The sequence below is a fragment of the Procambarus clarkii genome, chromosome 5 (assembly GCF_040958095.1).
Source record: "Procambarus clarkii isolate CNS0578487 chromosome 5, FALCON_Pclarkii_2.0, whole genome shotgun sequence".
In the NCBI taxonomy this organism is placed as follows: Eukaryota; Metazoa; Arthropoda; class Malacostraca; order Decapoda; family Cambaridae; genus Procambarus; species Procambarus clarkii.
In genome coordinates this window covers 51,295,562-51,316,072 of record NC_091154.1, presented here as the reverse complement: position 1 = coordinate 51,316,072, position 20,511 = coordinate 51,295,562, and the positions used below count along the sequence as shown (strand labels likewise).

General features: G+C 42.2%; 1 protein-coding gene across 5 annotated transcripts in view; it reads left to right on the top strand.

Moving 5' to 3' along the window:
• LOC123749057 (uncharacterized) overlaps positions 1 to 20,511 on the top strand; it is a 195,356-nt gene that overhangs the window by 70,059 nt on the left and 104,786 nt on the right. The window lies entirely within an intron of this gene.

Sequence of the window (20,511 nt, the reverse complement as noted above, 5' to 3'; positions counted from 1 at the left end):
TGTCCCGTGTGTTTAACACCTTCTGCTCTCTTGTCCCGTGTGTTTAACACCTGCTCTCTTGTCCCATGTGTTTAATACCTGCTCTCTTGTCCCATGTGTTTAATACCTGCTCTCTTGGCCAGTGTGTTTAACACCTGCTCTCTTGTCCCGTGTGTTTAACACCTGCTGCTCTCTTATCCCGTGTGTTTAACACCTTCTGCTCTCTTGTCCCGTGTGTTTAACACCTTCTGCTCTCTTGTCCCATGTGTTTAACACCTGCTCTCTTGTCCCGTGTGTTTAACACCTTCTGCTCTCTTGTCCCGTGTGTTTAACACCTGCTGCTCTCTTGTCCCGTGTGTTTAACACCTGCTGCTCTCTTGTCCCGTGTGTTTAACACCTGCTCTCTTGTCCCGTGTGTTTAACACCTTCTGCTCTCTTGTCCCATGTGTTTAACACCTGCTCTCTTGTCCCGTGTGTTTAACACCTTCTGCTCTCTTGTCCCGTGTGTTTAACACCTGCTGCTCTCTTGTCCCGTGTGTTTAACACCTGCTGCTCTTTTGTCCCGTGTGTTTAACACCTGCTCTCTTGTCCCGTGTGTTTAACACCTGCTCTCTTGTCCCGTGTGTTTAACACCTGCTCTCTTGTCCCGTGTGTTTAACACCTGCTGCTCTTTTGTCCCGTGTGTTTAACATCTGCTCTCTTGTCCCGTGTGTTTAACACCTGCTGCTCTCTTGTCCCGTGTGTTTAACACCTGCTCTCTTGTCCCTTGTGTTTATCACCTTCTGCTCTCTTGTCCCATGTGTTTAACACCTGCTCTCTTGTCCCGTGTGTTTAACACCTGCTGCTCTCTTGTCCCGTGTGTTTAACTCCTGCTCTCTTGTCCCGTGTGTTTAACACCTGCTCTCTTGTCCCGTGTGTTTAACACCTGCTGCTCTCTTGTCCCGTGTGTTTAACACCTTCTGCTCTCGTGTCCCGTGTGTTTAACACCTGCTGCTCTCTTGTCCCGTGTGTTTAACACCTGCTGCTCTCTTGTCCCGTGTGTTTAACACCTGCTGCTCTCTTGTCTTGTGTGTTTAACACCTGCTCTATTGTCCCGAGTGTTTAAAACCTGCTGCTCTCTTGTCCCGTGTGTTTAACACCTGCTCTCTTGTCCCGTGTGTTTAACACCTGCTCTCTTGTCCCGTGTGTTTAACACCTGCTCTCTTGTCCCGTGTGTTTAACACCTGCTCTCTTGTCCCGTGTGTTTAACACCTGCTGCTCTCTTGTCTCGTTTGTTTAACACCTGCTGCTCTCTTGTCCCATGTGTTTAACACCTGCTGCTCTCTTGTCTCGTGTGTTTAACACCTGCTGCTCTCTTGTCCCGTGTGTTTAACACCTGCTGCTCTCTTGTCCCGTGTGTTTAACACCTTCTGCTCTCTTGTCCCGTGTGTTTAACACCTGCTGCTCTCTTGTCCCATGTGTTTAACACCTGCTGCTCTCTTGTCCCGTGTGTTTAACACCTGCTGCTCTCTTGTCCCGTGTGTTTAACACCTGCTGCTCTCTTGTCCCATGTGTTTAACACCTGCTCTCTTGTCCCGTGTGTTTAACACCTGCTTCTCTCTTGTCCCATGTGTTTAACACCTGCTGCTCTCTTGTCCCATGTGTTTAACACCTGCTCTCTTGTCCCGTGTGTTTAACACCTGCTTCTCTCTTGTCCCATGTGTTTAACACCTGCTGCTCTCTTGTCTCGTGTGTTTAACACCTGCTGCTCTCTTGTCCCGTGTGTTTAACACCTGCTGCTCTCTTGTCTCCTGTGTTTAACACCTGCTGCTCTCTTGTCCCGTGTGTTTAACACCTTTTGCTCTCTTGTCCCGTGTGTTTAACACCTGCTCTCTTGTCTCTTGTGTTTAACACCTGCTGCTCTCTTGTCCCATGTGTTTAACACCTGCTGCTCTCTTGTCCCGTGTGTTTAACACCTTCTGCTCTCTTGTCCCGTGTGTTTAACACCTGCTCTCTTGTCCCGTGTGTTTAACACCTGCTCTCTTGTCCCGTGTGTTTAACACCTGCTCTCTTGTACCGTGTGTTTAACACCTGCTGCTCTTTTGTCCCGTGTGTTTAACACCTGCTGCTCTCTTCAGTCTCAGTTCAACTCTTAATGGGGTTATAACTGTGCACTGTGTTAGATAATGTTCCAGTGGTCTGTTGTGTTTGTAACTGTACACTGTGTTAGATTATGTACCAGTGGTCTGTTGTGTTTGTAACTGTACACTGTGTTAGATTATGTACCAGTGGTCTGTTGTGTTTGTAACTGTACACTGTGTTAGATTATGTACCAGTGGTCTGTTGTGTTTGTAACTCTGCACTGTGTTAGATTATGTACCAGTGGTCTGTTGTGTTTGTAACTGTACACTGTGTTAGATTATGTACCAGTGGTCTGTTGTGTTTGTAACTCTGCACTGTGTTAGATTATGTACCAGTGGTCTGTTGTGTTTGTAACTGTACACTGTGTTAGATTATGTACCAGCGGTCTCTTGTGGTTGTAACTGTGCACTGTGTTAGATAATGTTCCAGCGGTCTGTCGGGCATTACTCCACAGTGCTGACATTTCCTCTCATCTTCCGGAACCTGTAAGCCTATTTCCCATGCACATGGGTATCCAAGCCTAATGCGATGTAAACTTCTCTTGTTCTACTGCTCCCTTTCATCAAACTAAGTGGTTCGTAGTTGATCAAGTGTTTGACCAACTCCGAAGCACAGTTTGTTTGCATTAATTATTTAACAATTGTGATCAGATGGATGTTGTCATGTATGTGTTCTTGTTGCAAGGTTTCAATGGCAGTTCTCGACTCTGTATGTATGATAATTTGAGAGTTTTAATGACTAGTGATTTGGAATAAAATGAAATTGGTATAAGGAATTGAGCTCGGAAAATTTCTACGAATTTTCTTTATTCTTTAACCTTTATTCCTGTCGTGATATTCAACTAGGTCGCCTGAGGAAGGACTTGCTTAGCTAACACACCAGTGTAGTAAACAGCTCATTCCTCACTTTGGGACCATGTATGAACAATTGACTAGGCGCGAGCAAACGCCGAGACCCCAATGAAAATTGAAATCCCCTCCACTTGGGCCGCCGACCTTCGCCATTCGCCAAAGCGAATCTAGCGAGTAGGTCACGGGCTCTCACAACAATAATTTATTGTTGTGTGGTGCCGTATATTTGATCCAAAACTTAGAATCAGTCTCAACTTTATTAGTTGAGTGTGAAGAACATTTGCATAACAATAATAATGTGTGGGGGTGTAACGAAAAGACAGTGTTAACCATAACAACTTAGTTTATTCAATAAAGTACTAACTACTACAACAAAACAAAAAGAAATGTCAATGACGTTACTCGAAATCCTTCCTGTGACACTATCAATGACAGCTAGACACCAGCCCCTCGGACTGCATAATGAACTAACTCGAACATAAGCGTGACCACAGAGGAATCAACAAGAAACAAGAACTAACAGATCTATAATCACAATTACAACAATGACACAGTAGGTTCTGAAACACGTCTCCAGTAACCTCCTAACTGTTCTACGCCTCAGTGCAGTCTACTCCTGCAATAGCAGTTGTAATGCAATCAAATCAGTAGTCTGTCAATGACAACAATAACTAATGGGTTCACTGGCAACTCCAGCACCCTTCCTCAAATTAATCCTTACGTTAACACTCCGTCCCACGGACGATCAACAATCAATAACAATTGATTTACGTTAATAACACAATAACATTTACGTTAAATTAATAACTCTTACAACTGTCCCTAGTAACGCGGAAATTACACAACACTCTTCCCGTCGAGCATTCAGTGAGAAAATCCTATTAATCCCTGTACTTCAGACTGCTGATTAATCTCTTTACTAGTTACGTTAATTTACGTTAATCGGTTACTAATCACTCAGCGATGGTAAACTCTGATTTACAATGTCCAAAGTGCTAAGAGAACGGTAATCACTCGTGATTACCTTTAGAGTAATTAATTACTATCCTCGAGATCAATAATTAAACAATTAAAATACGCAACCTTTCACACTGGCTCAGCAATTTACATTAAGGTATGAATTCCGTCTGAGCCTTCCATACTCAGACCAATATAGGTGGCTAATAACGGTAATTAGGCCCACGTTTATGTTATTCTAAAATGACGTTACTCCTCCCACGAGTCAATCAAGTGCCGGTACTTCCGGGCAGATAAATAACGACGTTACGTTAATGGAACAATGGAGCCTTCGTGTGAGTCGATCAAACAAGGATCGAGGTTAATTACTTTGACTTCCTGAAACACGTCAATTACCCGGCCCACTGACCGTTAATTACGACGGACAATACTCTAATTCTTATCTGGCTGATGGCTAGGCTCCTCGAGACTACCGTAGCTGCTTGCAGGAACGTAAATTAACCCAAACGTATTCTACGTTACTCAAATTGTCGAAGAACAAATTCTCTTAAAGCAATGGGCGTTCCCTTGGTTACGTTATATTAATTGCCTCGCAATCACCTCACTGAATACTGGACTTCGATGTCCTACCAGATAACCAGGAGAATATATGTGTACCCAAGTACTCGTCTACAGCCGAGTTCACCCACGACAATGACAAATCACACTAACAAATCACAGTGATTTACGTTACAATCCGGTTGCAATGACAATACTGCAGAATTTAGTAAAATAACATACAGGACATGAACCCTCTAGAACACTGCCCCACAATGACTTTACTGAACTGCAATCACATACGGTGATGCTCAACACTAGCAACAATCACCATCAAATAACAACCCCTTTGCAATAACACACACGGCAAGTACTCTAATTTCCATGTATTAGAATACTGCACACACTTACTTACTGTTGCAAATGACCTCAGTGCTCTCAATAACCCCTAGAACAGCGGTCCCAAACATTGCAATCACCACACAGTAAATAACACAATAACACTGGGCACCGTGTGGTAGTCTTTTGCCTATTTGTTCAGAGATCGGTCACTCTAAATTGATGTGTGCAGTTCAACCAGCTCGTTGTGTATATATAGTTGAGGTGTTTATCCTGCTTTTTCTTGATAACGTCGGTTTTAAATTGGAGTAATCCCTCCTACAACATAAACAAAAATTTTCTTTCCTAAGATGGAACTTCAAAATACTTTGGACTTCTCTTTATTAGCATAAGATTGCACGGCTCGTGCAGTGCACAGGGAGCCGGTCGGCAGAGCGGACAGCACGCTGGACAGCACGCTGGACTTGAGATCCTGGGTTCGATCCCAGGCGCCGGCGAGAAACAATGGGCAGAGTTTCTTTCACCCCATGCCCCTGTTACCTAGCAGTAAAACAGGTACCTGGGTGTTAGTCAGCTGTCACGGGCTGCTTCCTGGGGGTGGAGGTCTGGTCGAGGACCGGACCGTGGGGACATTGAAAAGCCCCGAAATCATCTCAAGATAACCGTGACATTACGATTATATATATATAATTCCTGCTGACACATGTAGCCTACAGCTATCAAACGTTATTGGGAACACTAAGGAGATCTCGCACTCCTAAATCACATGGGTGAGTGATTTATCGATCACGCATGTCGATAAACACTCTCGAGAGTTACGTTACTCGACAGAGCGATGGCGGTCTCTCCAGCCAGCCTCGTCACTCACCAAATTCTACCAAAGTTACGTTAATACTGCAACCACAATATATATATATATATATATATATATATATATATATATATATATATATATATATATATATATATATATATATATATATATATATATATATATATATATATATATAAATCACACTTGTCACGGCCCTGGGAACAATACAAGAAATTAAGACCACACTGTGGTACACTCCACAATAATCATTGCCAAGAATCACTGACGTTACACACACACTAACCTGAGCGCTCAGTGTTGGAATTCCACACCTGCAAGACTACACATGGAAATGTTATCACTCCGTCCCATGGACGATCAAAAATGATTAATTACCACAATGGAATAATATAATTATTACATGGACATCCTCTCAGTCCATGGCTAATCTATGTATACTCTGTTCCCGTGTGTACCCACACACACACACACACATTGTACGTCTGTGTACACAAGACGTAAGTCCCTCTGGACTGACAAGATGACAATAAAGGGTGATTATGTCCTCGTCTACACTTCACTTCACCTCACAGGTGCTGCGTGACAATGTAACGGAACACTTGACCTCGAATTCAAGCTTTTAGAGACTAACTGATCACCAGAAATACACACATAGGTACTTACTCATTCATACTGCCGGCTTACACACCATTCTCATACATCAGGCACCCCGCTACGGGTGGCTGGCTCGCTCACGGCAGTGGTTGGTGGCGTAGGCGGAGGTAGTACCTCACGTGGTATGTTACGTACAATTGGCGCGCACTCGAACCCCTCCCACTCACAACACGGCTCGGTTCGCACCCTTGACCCACCGGTGAAGTGAAGCGTTCGTACCCAGGTGACGCGCACAACGATAGCGTCTTACACAAACATGGGAAATCTGCCTTAAAACACTGACACGAATTTCCTCGTTCCCATCGACTGCTACAGAGCACTAGCAAGTCTAATGCTCACTGGTATGGGATCTACAAGTCTGTTACTGCTCGTATGCACATTACCCCACGATCCCAGATCACAAGAACTTCTCTACCCACTGTACACAATGTCTTTCTCCCCTCCAAGCGACGACTTCGGCCGGATTCTGTGACGACCGCTGTCGTTGGTAAAGCAGGAGGTGAAGCAGTTGAGTAGTCAAGCCACCACGACGCCCTATACTCAATTTGGAAGAATTGAGTACAGAGAGCGTCTTGACAAAGTGGTAGCTATGTTCAGAATGAAGCTTACATCCGCAATTCCCCGCATCCTACTCGAAATAACCAATGAGAGGAAGGCATACAGCGGCCTACCCCTCTCAACCAATCAGCGACGGGGTAGCATAGCCCCTAGGGCAACTCCAAGATGGCCGACCAACATGGCGGCTCAAGGTGTTTACTAAGATGGCGGCAGTTTCCATGACGACCACTCAAGTGGCCAGCGAGCGCGGGAGGCCCACAGCTCACCCCACGCCTGTGGCCTAGCTGTTCCCGCGCAAAGTCTAGTCTCGCTTCAAGCCATACAATAAGAACATATAAGAACATAAGAACAAAGGTAACTGCAGAAGGCCAATTGGCCCATATGAGGCAGCTCCTATCTATAACCACCCAATCCCACTCATATACTTGTCCAACCCACGCTTGAAACAATCGAGGGACCCCACCTCCACTACGTTACGCGGCAATTGGTTCCACAAATCAACAACCCTGTTACTGAACCAGTATTTACCCAAGTCTTTCCTAAATCTAAACTTATCCAATTTATACCCATTATTTCATGTTCTGTCTTGTGTTGATACTTTTAATACCCTATTAATATCCCCCCTGTTATGTCCATTCATCCACTTATAAACCTCTATCATGTCACCCCTAACTCTTCGCCTTTCCAGTGAATGCAACTTAAGCTTTGTTAATCTTTCTTCATATGAAAGATTTCTAATTTGGGGAATGAATTAACTTAGTCATCCTACGTTGGACACGTTTAATTGAATTTATATCCATTCTATAATACGGCGACCAAAACTGAACTGCATAATCTAAATGGGGCCTAACCAGAGCAAGATATACCTTAAGAACCACACCAGGTGTCTTGTTAAGAACATAAGAACAAAGGTAACTGCAGAAGGCCTATTGGCCCATACGAGGCAGCTCCTATTCTATAACCACCCAATCCCTCTCATATACTTGTCCAACCCGTGCTTGAAACAATCGAGGGACCCCACCTCCACAATGTTACGCGGCAATTGGTTCCACAAATCAACAACCCTGTTACTGAACCAGTATTTACCCAAGTCTTTCCTAAATCTAAACTTATCCAATTTATATCCATTGTTTCGTGTTCTGTCCTAAGAACATAAGAACAAAGGTAACTGCAGAAGGCCTATTGGCCCATACGAGGCAGCTCCTATTCTATAACCACCCAATCCCACTCATATACTTGTCCAACCCGTGCTTGAAACAATCGAGGGACCCCACCTCCACAATGTTACGCGGCAATTGGTTCCACAAATCAACAACCCTGTTACTGAACCAGTATTTACCCAAGTCTTTCCTAAATCTAAACTTATCCAATTTATATCCATTGTTTCGTGTTCTGTCCTGTGTTGATACTTTTAATACCCTATTAATATCCCCCCGGTTATGTCCATTCATCCACTTGTAAACCTCTATCATGTCACCCCTAACTCTTCGCCTTTCCAGTGAATGCAACTTAAGCTTTGTTAATCTTTCTTCATATGAAAGATTTCTAATTTGGGGAATTAACTTAGTCATCCTACGCTGGACACGTTCAAGTGAATTTATATCCATTCTATAATATGGCGACCAAAACTGAACTGCATAATCTAAATGGGGCCTAACTAGAGCAAGATATAGCTTGAGAACCACACCAGGTGTCTTGTTACCAACGCTGCGATTAACAAATCCAAGTGTCCGATTTGCCTTATTACGAACATTTATGCATTGATCCTTTTGTTTTAAATTCTTACTAATCATAACTCCCAGATCCCTTTCGCAATCCGACTTCGCAATCACAACACCATCTAGCTCGTATCTTGTAACTCTATCATCATTACCTAACCTCAGAACTTTACATTTATCAGCATTAAACTGCATCTGCCAATCCTTTGACCATTTCAAAACCCTATCTAGATCAACTTGAAGTGATAGTGAGTCCTCCTCCGAATTAATTTCCCTACCGATTTTCGTATCATCGGCAAATTTGCAAATGTTGCTACTCAAACATGAATCTAAATCATTTATATATATTATAAACAACAGAGGTCCCAGGACAGAGCCTTGAGGCACTCCACTTACAACATTTTCCCACTCTGACTTGATTCCATTTATACTAACTCTCTGTTTCCTTTGGTATAGCCATGCCCTAATCCAGCTTAATATAGCACCCCCAATACCATGAGACTCTATTTTTTTAATCAGTCTTTCATGTGGCACTGTATCAAAAGCTTTGCTAAAGTCAAGGTATACAACATCGCAATCCTTACCACTATCAACTGCCTCAACAATGCTAGAATAAAAAGATAACAAATTTGTTAAACATGAACAGCCATTTATAAAACCATGTTGCGACTCAATTATTAATTTATGTTTTTCAAGATGAAGACGAATTTTATTTGCTATTATAGATTCGAGTAACTTTCCCACAATAGACGTTAGGCTAATTGGTCGATAGTTAGACGCAAGTGATCTATCTCCTTTCTTAAAAACTGGTATCACATTAGCAACTTTCCAAAACTCTGGCACTCTGCCTGACTCTATTGATTTATTAAATATGGTTGACAGTGGGTCACAAAGCTCCTCTTTGCATTCTTTAAGCACCCTAGCAAACACTTCATCCGGCCCTGGGGATTTGTTTGGTTTGAGTTTTACTATTTGTTTAAGAACATCCTCCCTGGTAACTGCTAAACTCGTCAACCTGTCCTCGTCCCCACCCACATAAATCCTGTGTTGATACTTTTAATACCCTATTAATATCCCCCCGGTTATGTCCATTCATCCACTTGTAAACCTCTATCATGTCACCCCTAACTCTTCGCCTTTCCAGTGAATGCAACTTAAGCTTTGTTAATCTTTCTTCATATGAAAGATTTCTAATTTGGGGAATTAACTTAGTCATCCTACGCTGGACACGTTCAAGTGAATTTATATCCATTCTATAATATGGCGACCAAAACTGAACTGCATAATCTAAATGGGGCCTAACTAGAGCAAGATATAGCTTGAGAACCACACCAGGTGTCTTGTTACTAACGCTGCGATTAATAAATCCAAGTGTCCGATTTGCCTTATTACGAACATTTATGCATTGATCCTTTTGTTTTAAATTCTTACTAATCATAACTCCCAGATCCCTTTCGCAATCCGACTTCGCAATCACAACACCATCTAGCTCGTATCTTGTAACTCTATCATCATTACCTAACCTCAGAACTTTACATTTATCAGCATTAAACTGCATCTGCCAATCCTTTGACCATTTCAAAACCCTATCTAGATCAACTTGAAGTGATAGTGAGTCCTCCTCCGAATTAATTTCCCTACCGATTTTCGTATCATCGGCAAATTTGCAAATGTTGCTACTCAAACCTGAATCTAAATCATTTATATATATTATAAACAACAGAGGTCCCAGGACAGAGCCTTGAGGCACTCCACTTACAACATTTTCCCACTCTGACTTGATTCCATTTATACTAACTCTCTGTTTCCTTTGGTATAGCCATGCCCTAATCCAGCTTAATATAGCACCCCCAATACCATGAGACTCTATTTTTTTAATCAGTCTTTCATGTGGCACTGTATCAAAAGCTTTGCTAAAGTCAAGGTATACAACATCGCAATCCTTACCACTATCAACTGCCTCAACAATGCTAGAATAAAAAGATAACAAATTTGTTAAACATGAACGGCCATTTATAAAACCATGTTGCGACTCAATTATTAATTTATGTTTTTCAAGATGAAGACGAATTTTATTTGCTATTATAGATTCGAGTAACTTTCCCACAATAGACGTTAGGCTAATTGGTCGATAGTTAGACGCAAGTGATCTATCTCCTTTCTTAAAAACTGGTATCACATTAGCAACTTTCCAAAACTCTGGCACTCTGCCTGACTCTATTGATTTATTAAATATGGTTGACAGTGGGTCACAAAGCTCCTCTTTGCATTCTTTAAGCACCCTGGCAAACACTTCATCCGGCCCTGGGGATTTGTTTGGTTTGAGTTTTACTATTTGTTTAAGAACATCCTCCCTGGTAACTGCTAAACTCGTCAACCTGTCCTCGTCCCCACCCACATAGACTTGTTCGGCTGAAGGCATATTGTTAAGTTCCTCTTTAGTAAATACAGATACAAAATATTTATTAAAAATACTACTCATCTCTTCATCACTATCTGTTATTTGACCTGTCTCAGTTTTTAATGGACCTATCCTTTCCCTAGTCTTAGTACGATATAACTGAAAAAACCCTTTAGGATTTGTCTTTGCTTGCCCTGCTATGCGAACTTCATAGTTTCTTTTTGCTTTCCTTATCTCTTTTTTAACATTTCTAACCAGTTGTACGAATTCCTGTTCTAAAGTGACCTCCCCATTTTTAATCCTTTTGTACCAAGCTCTCTTTTTACCTATAAGGTTCTTCAAATTCTTTGTTATCCACTTTGGGTTACTAACGCTTCGATTAATAAATCCGAGTGTCCTATTTGCTTTATTACGAACATTCATGCATTGATCCTTTTGTTTTAAATTCTTACTAATCATAACTCCCAGATCCCTTTCGCAATCCGACTTCGCAATCTCAACACCATCTAGCTCGTATCTTGTAACCCTATCGTCATTACCTAGCCTCAGAACTTTACATGTATCAGCATTAAACTGCATTTGCCAATCCTTTGACCATTTCAAAACCCTATCTAGTTCAATTTGAAGTGATAGTGAGTCCTCCTCCGAATTAATTTCCCTACCGATTTTCATATCATCGGCAAATTTGCAAATGGTGCTACTCAAACCTGAATCTAAATCATTTATATATATTATAAACAACAGAGGTCCAAGGACAGAGCCCTGAGGTACTCCACTAACAACATTATCCCACTCTGACTTAACCCCATTTATACTAACTCTGTTTCCTTTGGAATAGCCATGCCCTAATCCAACTTAATATAGCACCCCCAATACCATAAGCTTCTATTTTTTTAATTAGTCTTTCATGTGGCACTGTATCAAAAGCTTTGCTAAAGTCAAGGTACACAACATCACAATCCTTACCACTATCAACTGCCTCAACTATGCTGGAATAAAAAGTTAGCAAATTTGTTAAACATGAACGGCCATTTGTAAAACCATGTTGCGACTCCTTTAATAATTTATGTTTTTCAAGATGGAGACGAATTGTATTTGCAATTATTGATTCAAATAACTTTCCCACAATAGACGTTAGGCTAATTGGCCAATAGTTTGACGCAAGTGATCTATCTCCTTTCCTCAAAATTGGTACCACATTAGCTACCTTCCATGACTCTGGCACTCTGCCTAACTCTATTGATTTATTAAATATGGTAGACAGTGACTCGGAAAGCTCCTCTTTGCATTCTTTAAGCACCCTGGCAAACACTTCATCCGGCCCTGGGGATTTGTTTGGTTTTAGTTTTACTAATTGTTTAATTACATCCTCCCTGGTAACTGCTAAACTAGTCAACCTGTCCTCATCCCCACCCACATAGACTTGTTCGGCTGAAGGCATATTGTTAAGTTCTTCTTTAGTAAATACAGATATAAAATATTTGTTAAAAACACTACTCATCTCATTGTCATTATCCGTTATTTGACCTGTCTCAGATTTTAATGGACCTATCCTTTCCCTAGTCTTAGTTCGATATAACTGAAAAAAACCTTTAGGATTTGACTTTGCTTGCTCTGCTATGCGAACTTCATAGTTTCTTTTTGCTTTTCTAATCCCTTTTTTAACATTTCTAACCAGTTGTATGAATTCCTGTTCTAAAATGACTTCCCCATTCTTAATCCTTTTGTACCAAGCTCTCTTTTTACCTATAAGGTTCTTTAAATTATTTGTTATCCACTTTGGGTCATTAGTATTCGATCTATTCAATTTGTATGGTATACTACGTTCCTGTGCTTTGTTTAAAATATTCTTAAATAAGTTATATATTAAATCCACATCGAAATCCCCTTTTACGTCACCTGTTGCTGGGTTCATGTCTCGCTCCAAGACCGGCCCCACCCCATACCCAAGACTTTCCAATCTATTTGACCCAAAAAATTTCTTAAGCTATTAAAATCAGCTTTTCGATAATCTGGCACTTTAACAGAATTTTCTCCTACAGGTCTATTCTATTCTATGCTAAATCTGATTTCTTTGTGATCACTGTTCCCTAGCTCACTCCCTATTTCGATGTCATTAATTTGTGTTTCCCTGTTAGTTAACACTAAATCAAAAATATTATTTTCCCGCGTTGGTTCCTTAATGTGTTGCGTAAGAAAGCAATCGTCAATTCGTTCTAGAAAATCTTCTGCTTCACTATTCCCTGTTTTGTTCAACCAGTTTATTGCACTAAAGTTAAAATCACCCATGACATAAATACTGTTAGATCTAGATGCTCTAGATATTTCATCCCATAGATGCTTTGCTTCCATTCCGTCTAAATTTGGTGGCCTATATATAACTCCTATTATAATATTATTTGCTTTTTCGTATAATTCTATCCAAATAGTTTCTGTGTGTGGCTCAGTTTTGATTCCCTCTTTGAGACTACATTTCAAATTGTCCCTAACATATATGGCTACTCCCCCTCCTCGTCTAATATATCTATCTGTGTGAAATAGTTTAAATCCATTTATTTGATATTCAGCTAATAGTTCTCTATTTTCTACATTCATCCACGTTTCGGTAAGTGCAATAATATCTATTTTTTCTGTGCAAACAAGAGCATTTAATTCGTTAATTATATTTCTTAGACTTCTACTGTTAGTGTAATATACCCTAAGTGAATTGTTATTTTGAGGCCCTTTTCTTTCCCTGATCATTTTGTCAATTCTTTTCTCCCACGAACACATACTTTTATTACCTCCTTCCTCCAAATCAATTCCCATGCCACTATCTACTAACAGTTTAAACCCAAACAAACACCTCTAACCACTGGTTCCAACGAGTTCGCAACGGCAACAACCCCAGCCCTCGATAGATGCACCCCATCACGAGCATACATTTCATTTCTTCCATAGAAGTGCTCCCAGTTGTCTATGAAAGATATTGCATTTGATTTGCAATATCTTTCCAGCCGCCAATTGACACCAAGTGCCCTCGTCATCCATTCATTACCTACTCCCTTTCTTGGAAGAATGCCACATATGATTGGGATTCCTCCCTTGCTCCTAACTAATTCAATAGCTGTCCTGAATCTCTGTATTAGTTCCTCACTCCTAACTCGTCCAACATCATTACCCCCTGCACTAATACAAATAATGGGTTTGTTCCCATTTCCCGTCATAATATCATTCATGTTTCCAACAATATCACCAATTCCAGCTCCCGGATAGCAAACCCTTAATCTGTTCCCCCTATCTCTGGCACAAAACGTTCTGTCTAAATACCTCACCTGGGAATCTCCCACAAGGAAAATTCGCTTCGGTGCCTCCTTAACTTTTTGAGCAGCCTGAGGGGCCTGTGCTCTGCCGCTCCTCGCTGATTTCCGTGATTTGATTCCGCTGATTCCGATTTCCAAATCGGAATCGCTGATTCCGATTTGATAGATGATGCTATCGGCATATCTCTGTCCACAGACGTGCTACCCCGGCCAGGGTAATATTTCTGGATTGCTGACAACTGGGGCTCTCACATGAGCCCAAACATTAGATGTTTCGGTTGCTGGTTACCAAACTTAAGTCCGCCCACTTAACAAGTGCACTTAAGGTTACTGGCTCCCACAGGCATAAGAGCACTATTGTAAGTGAGCTGGTGAACCATCTCCTCACAGATAACATGTTGTCGGTGTTCAGCAAGAGCATGTTCCAAAGCCTTCTGATTGGTTAACATCTCTTTTTGTAAAGTCGAACACCCGTTTGAGTCTCCAACTAACTACAAAATTTCCTGCCTTAACTGCAGCTCCGGATACTGGCTCATGCTGGTGTGCAGGTCTGTATGTGAATGTTATTTATGTTATTTATATAATGTTATTTATTTATTTATTTATTTATTTATTTATTTATTTTATTTATTTATTTATTTATTTATATTTAAGAAGGTACATTGGGTTTGTGAGAATACATAGCATAGTATTTACAATCTTGTAAAGCCACTAGTACGCGCAGCGTTTCGGGCAGGTCCTTAATCTAACAGATAATTTTAAGTAGGTAAATTCTAGCAGAATTAATAAAATGATAACATACTTTGCAAGAAAAAAATGAGATGAGAGAGTTTAGTAAGTATATAAAAGCACATTGGAATATTAAAGCTCTGGTTGATTACATTGACAGCTTGATTGGTAATTTAAACAAGATTAATAGACACCATACAGCAGATTGACAGCACATATAAGAAGACAGCAATGATCACAATGGTAAAGATGTTCGGATTGGGTACGTAAAGATTGGGAGATTGGGTAGCAATAGATACAGTGCAATTTTAAAGCAAAAGGTAAAAAACTATGAAGATGTAATTAGGTACTTTTTGTTTTTGTTTTTGAATGACGCAAAAGTTGGACAGCTTTTCAATTCAATAGGGAGTGAGTTCCATAGACTGGGTCCCTTTATTTCCATAGTGTGTTTACACAGATTAAGTTTGACTCTGGGGATATCAAAGATATATTTATTTCTGGTGTGGTGATAATGGGTCCTATTACATCTGTCCAGGGAGAGTTTCAGAGCAGGATTTGCATTTAAGAACAGGGTTTTGTAAATGTAGTTGACACAAGAGAATTTGTGGAGTGAGATTATGTTTAGCATGTTTAGGGAGTTAAACAAGGGGGCTGAGTGTTGTCTGAAAGCAAAATTTGTTATTATTCTGATAGCAGATTTTTGCTGGGTGATGATGGACTTGAGGTGGTTTGCAGTGGTTGAACCTAATGCACAGATACCATAATTAAGATAGGGATAGATTAGTGCATAATATAATGAGAGCAGAGTTAGGTACATAATATCTGATTTTTTAGAGTATACCAACTGTTTTAGAGACTTTCTTAGTTATGTGTTGAATGTGGGTACTGAAGTTGAGTCTCTTGTCTAGGAACAGGCCAAGAAACTTTCCATCATTTTTATTGCTAATGTTAACATTGTCTATCTGAAGCTGAATTGCATTTGTAGATTTACTTCCAAATAAGATGTAGTAAGTCTTTTCTATGTTAAGTGTTAGTTTGTTGGTTGACATCCATAAGTGGACTTTTTTTAGTTCATTATTAACAACATTATTTAGTGTATGTGGGTTGGGGTTAGAGTAGATGAGGGTAGTATCATCAGCAAACAAAATTGGTTTTGAATGTTAGAATGTGAGGTGACATGTGAGGTGACTTGAGAGGTGACATGTGAGGTGACTTGAGAGGTCACATGTGAGGTGACTTGAGAGGTGACATGTGAGGTGACTTGAGAGGTGACATGTGAGGTGACTTGAGAGGTGACATGTGAGGTGACTTGAGAGGTGACATGTGAGGTGACTTGAGAGGTGACATGTGAGGTGACATGTGAGGTGACTTGAGAGGTGACATGTGAGGTGACTTGAAAGGTGACATGTAAGGGTTACATGAGAGGTGACACGAGGTGAGGTGACAGCTTACCCTCTCACCTTACACTGAAAAAAACACTATTTACATTCTCCAAATAAGCGAATAGTTCAGGGTGACATGACAGAAGTGTACAAGTTATGATATGACTAATGTGTAAAACATATGACATGACAGAAGTGTGCAAGTTATGACATGACAGAAGTGTACAAGTTATGACATGACTAAAGTGTAAAACATATGACATGACAGAAGTGTACAAGTTATGCCATGACAGAAGTGTACAAGTTATGACATGACTAAAGTGTAAAACATATGACATGACAGAAGTGTACAAGTTATGACATGACAAGTGTACAAGCTATGACATGACAGAAGTGTACAAGCTATGACATGACAGAAGTGTACAAGCCATGACATGACAGAAGTGTACAAGCTATGACATGACAGAAGTGTACAAGCCATGACATGACAGAAGTGTACAAGACATGACATGACAGAAGTGTACAAGCGATGACATGACAGAAGTGTACAAGCCATGACATGACAGAAATGTACAAGCTATGACATGACAGAAATGTATAAGAGATGACATAACAGAAGTGAACAAGCGATGACATGACAGAAGTGTACAGGCTATGACATGACAGAAGTGTACAAGCGATGACATGACAGAAGTGTACAGGCATTAAAATGACAGAAGTGAACAAGCTATGACATGACAGAAGTGTACAAGCGATGACATGACAGAAGTGTACAGGCTATGACATGACAGAAGTGTACAGGCTATGACATGACAGAAGTGTATAGCTTAGAGGTGACATGACAGAAGTGTATACCTTAGGGGTGACATGACTGAAGTGTATTAGTTATGGGTGACATGACTGAAGTGAATTAGTTATGGGTGACATGACTGAAGTGAATTAGTATTGGGTGACATGACTGAAGTGAATTAGTTAGGGGTGACATGACTGTAGTGTAGAAGTTAGGAGTGACATGACTGAAGTGTTGAAGTTAGGGGTGACATGACTGTAGTGTAGAAGTTAGGAGTGACATGACTGAAATGTAGAAGTTAGGAGTGACATGACTGAAGTGTAGAAGTTAGGAGTGACATGACTGAAGTGTAGAAGTTAGGAGTGACATGACCGAAGTGTACAAAAGGATGAATTGTTACAACAGATATATATATATAAGGTATTAAATATATCAACACAAAATGGAAGTCGAAACAAAGAAAATAAATTAGATATGTGTAGATTCAGGAAAGACCTGGGTAAATACTGGCTTGGAAATAGGATGGTTCACCTATGGAACCAATTATCGGGAAACATAATATTCGTGGGATCACTTGATTGTACGTTACACATATATGAATGAGTTTGGGTGCATGTAAATAGGCACTACCTTAAATTGATAATAAGAGCCACCTCGTATAGGTCAATAGGAACTTCCTCGTATGGACTAATAGCAGCTGCCTCGTATGGACTGATAGCAGCTGCCTCGTATGAACCAATAGCAGCTGCCTCGTATGGACTGATAGCAGCTGCCTCGTATGAACCAATAGCAGCTGCCTCGTATGAACCAATAGCAGCTGCCTCGTATGGGCCAATAGCAGCTGCCTCGTATGGACCAATAGCAGCTGCCTCATATGAACCAACAGCAGCTGCCTCGTATGGACCAATAGCAGCTGCCTCATATGAACCAATAGCAGCGGCCTCGTATGGGCCAATAGCAGCTGCCTCATATGAACCAATAGCAGCGGCCTCATATGGGCCAATAGCAGCTGCCTCGTATGGACCAATAGCAGCTGCCTCATATGAACCAATAGCAGCTGCCTCGTATGGGCCAATAGAAGCTGCCTCGTATGGACCAATAGCAGCTGCCTCATATGAACCAACAGCAGCTGCCTCGTATGGGCCAATAGCAGCTGCCTCATATGAACCAATAGCAGCGGCCTCGTATGAACCAATAGCAGCGGCCTCGTATGAACCAATAGCAGCGGCCTCGTATGGGCCAATAGCAGCTGCCTCATATGAACCAATAGCAGCGGCCTCGTATGAACCAATAGCAGCGGCCTCGTATGGGCCAATAGCAGCTGCCTCATATGAACCAATAGCAGCTGCCTCATATGAACCAATAGCAGCTGCCTCGTATGAACCAATAGCAGCTGCCTCGTATGGACTGATAGCAGCTGCCTCGTATGAACCAATAGCAGCTGCCTCATATGAACCAATAGCAGCTGCCTCGTATGGGCCAATAGCAGCTGCCTCGTATGAACCAATAGCAGCTGCCTCGTATGGACTGATAGCAGCTGCCTCGTATGAACCAATAGCAGCTGCCTCGTATGAACCAATAGCAGCTGCCTCGTATAAACCAATAGCAGCTGCCTCGTATGAACCAATAGCAGCTGCCTCGTATGGGCCAATAGCAGCTGCCTCGTATGGGCCAATAGCAGCTGCCTCGTATGAACCAATAGCAGCTGCCTCGTATGGGCCAATAGCAGCTGCCTCGTATGAACCAATAGCAGCTGCCTCGTATGGGCCAATAGCAGCTGCCTCGTATGAACCAATAGCAGCTGCCTCGTATGAACCAATAGCAGCTGCCTCGTATGAACCAATAGCAGCTGCCTCGTATGGACCAATAGCAGCTGCCTCGTATGAACCAATAGCAGCTGCCTCGTATGGGCCAATAGCAGCTGCCTCGTATGAACCAATAGCAGCTGCCTCGTATGGGCCAATAGCAGCTGCCTCGTATGAACCAATAGCAGCTGCCTCGTATGGGCCAATAGCAGCTGCCTCGTATGAACCCATAGCAGCTGCCTCGTATGGGCCAATAGCAGCTGCCTCGTATGAACCAATAGCAGCTGCCTCGTATGAACCAATAGCAGCTGCCTCGTATGAACCAATAGCAGCTGCCTCGTATGAACCAATAGCAGCTGCCTCGTATGAACCAATAGCAGCTGCCTCGTATGGGCCAATAGCAGCTGCCTCGTATGAACCAATAGCAGCTGCCTCGTATGGGCCAATAGCAGCTGCCTCGTATGAACCAATAGCAGCTGCCTCGTATGAACCAATAGCAGCTGCCTCGTATGAACCAATAGCAGCTGCCTCGTATGAACCAATAGCAGCTGCCTCGTATGGACCAATAGCAGCTGCCTCGTATGAACCAATAGCAGCTGCCTCGTATGGGCCAATAGCAGCTGCCTCGTATGAACCAATAGCAGCTGCCTCGTATGGGCCAATAGCAGCTGCCTCGTATGAACCAATAGCAGCTGCCTCGTATGGGCCAATAGCAGCTGCCTCGTATGAACCCATAGCAGCTGCCTCGTATGGGCCAATAGCAGCTGCCTCGTATGAACCAATAGCAGCTGCCTCGTATGAACCAATAGCAGCTGCCTCGTATGAACCAATAGCAGCTGCCTCGTATGAACCAATAGCAGCTGCCTCGTATGAACCAATAGCAGCTGCCTCGTATGGGCCAATAGCAGCTGCCTCGTATGAACCAATAGCAGCTGCCTCGTATGAACCAATAGCAGCTGCCTCGTATGAACCAATAGCAGCTGCCTCGTATGAACCAATAGCAGCTGCCTCGTATGAACCAATAGCAGCTGCCTCGTATGAACCAATAGCAGCTGCCTCGTATGGACTGATAGCAGCTGCCTCGTATGAACCAATAGCAGCTGCCTCGTATGAACCAATAGCAGCGGTCTCGTATGGACCAATAGCAGCTGCCTCGTATGAACCAATAGCAGCTGCCTCGTATGAACCAATAGCAGCTGCCTCGTATGGACCAATAGCAGCGGCCTCGTATGAACCAATAGCAGCTGCCTCGTATGAACCAATAGCAGCTGCCTCGTATGAACCAATAGCAGCTGCCTCGTATGGGCCAATAGCAGCTGCCTCGTATGAACCAATAGCAGCTGCCTCGTATGGGCCAATAGCAGCTGCCTCGTATGAACCAATAGCAGCTGCCTCGTATGGGCCAATAGCAGCTGCCTCGTATGGGCCAATAGCAGCTGCCTCGTATGGGCCAATAGCAGCTGCCTCGTATGAACCAATAGCAGCTGCCTCGTATGAACCAATAGCAGCTGCCTCGTATGGGCCAATAGGAACAACCTCATACTGACAAATAG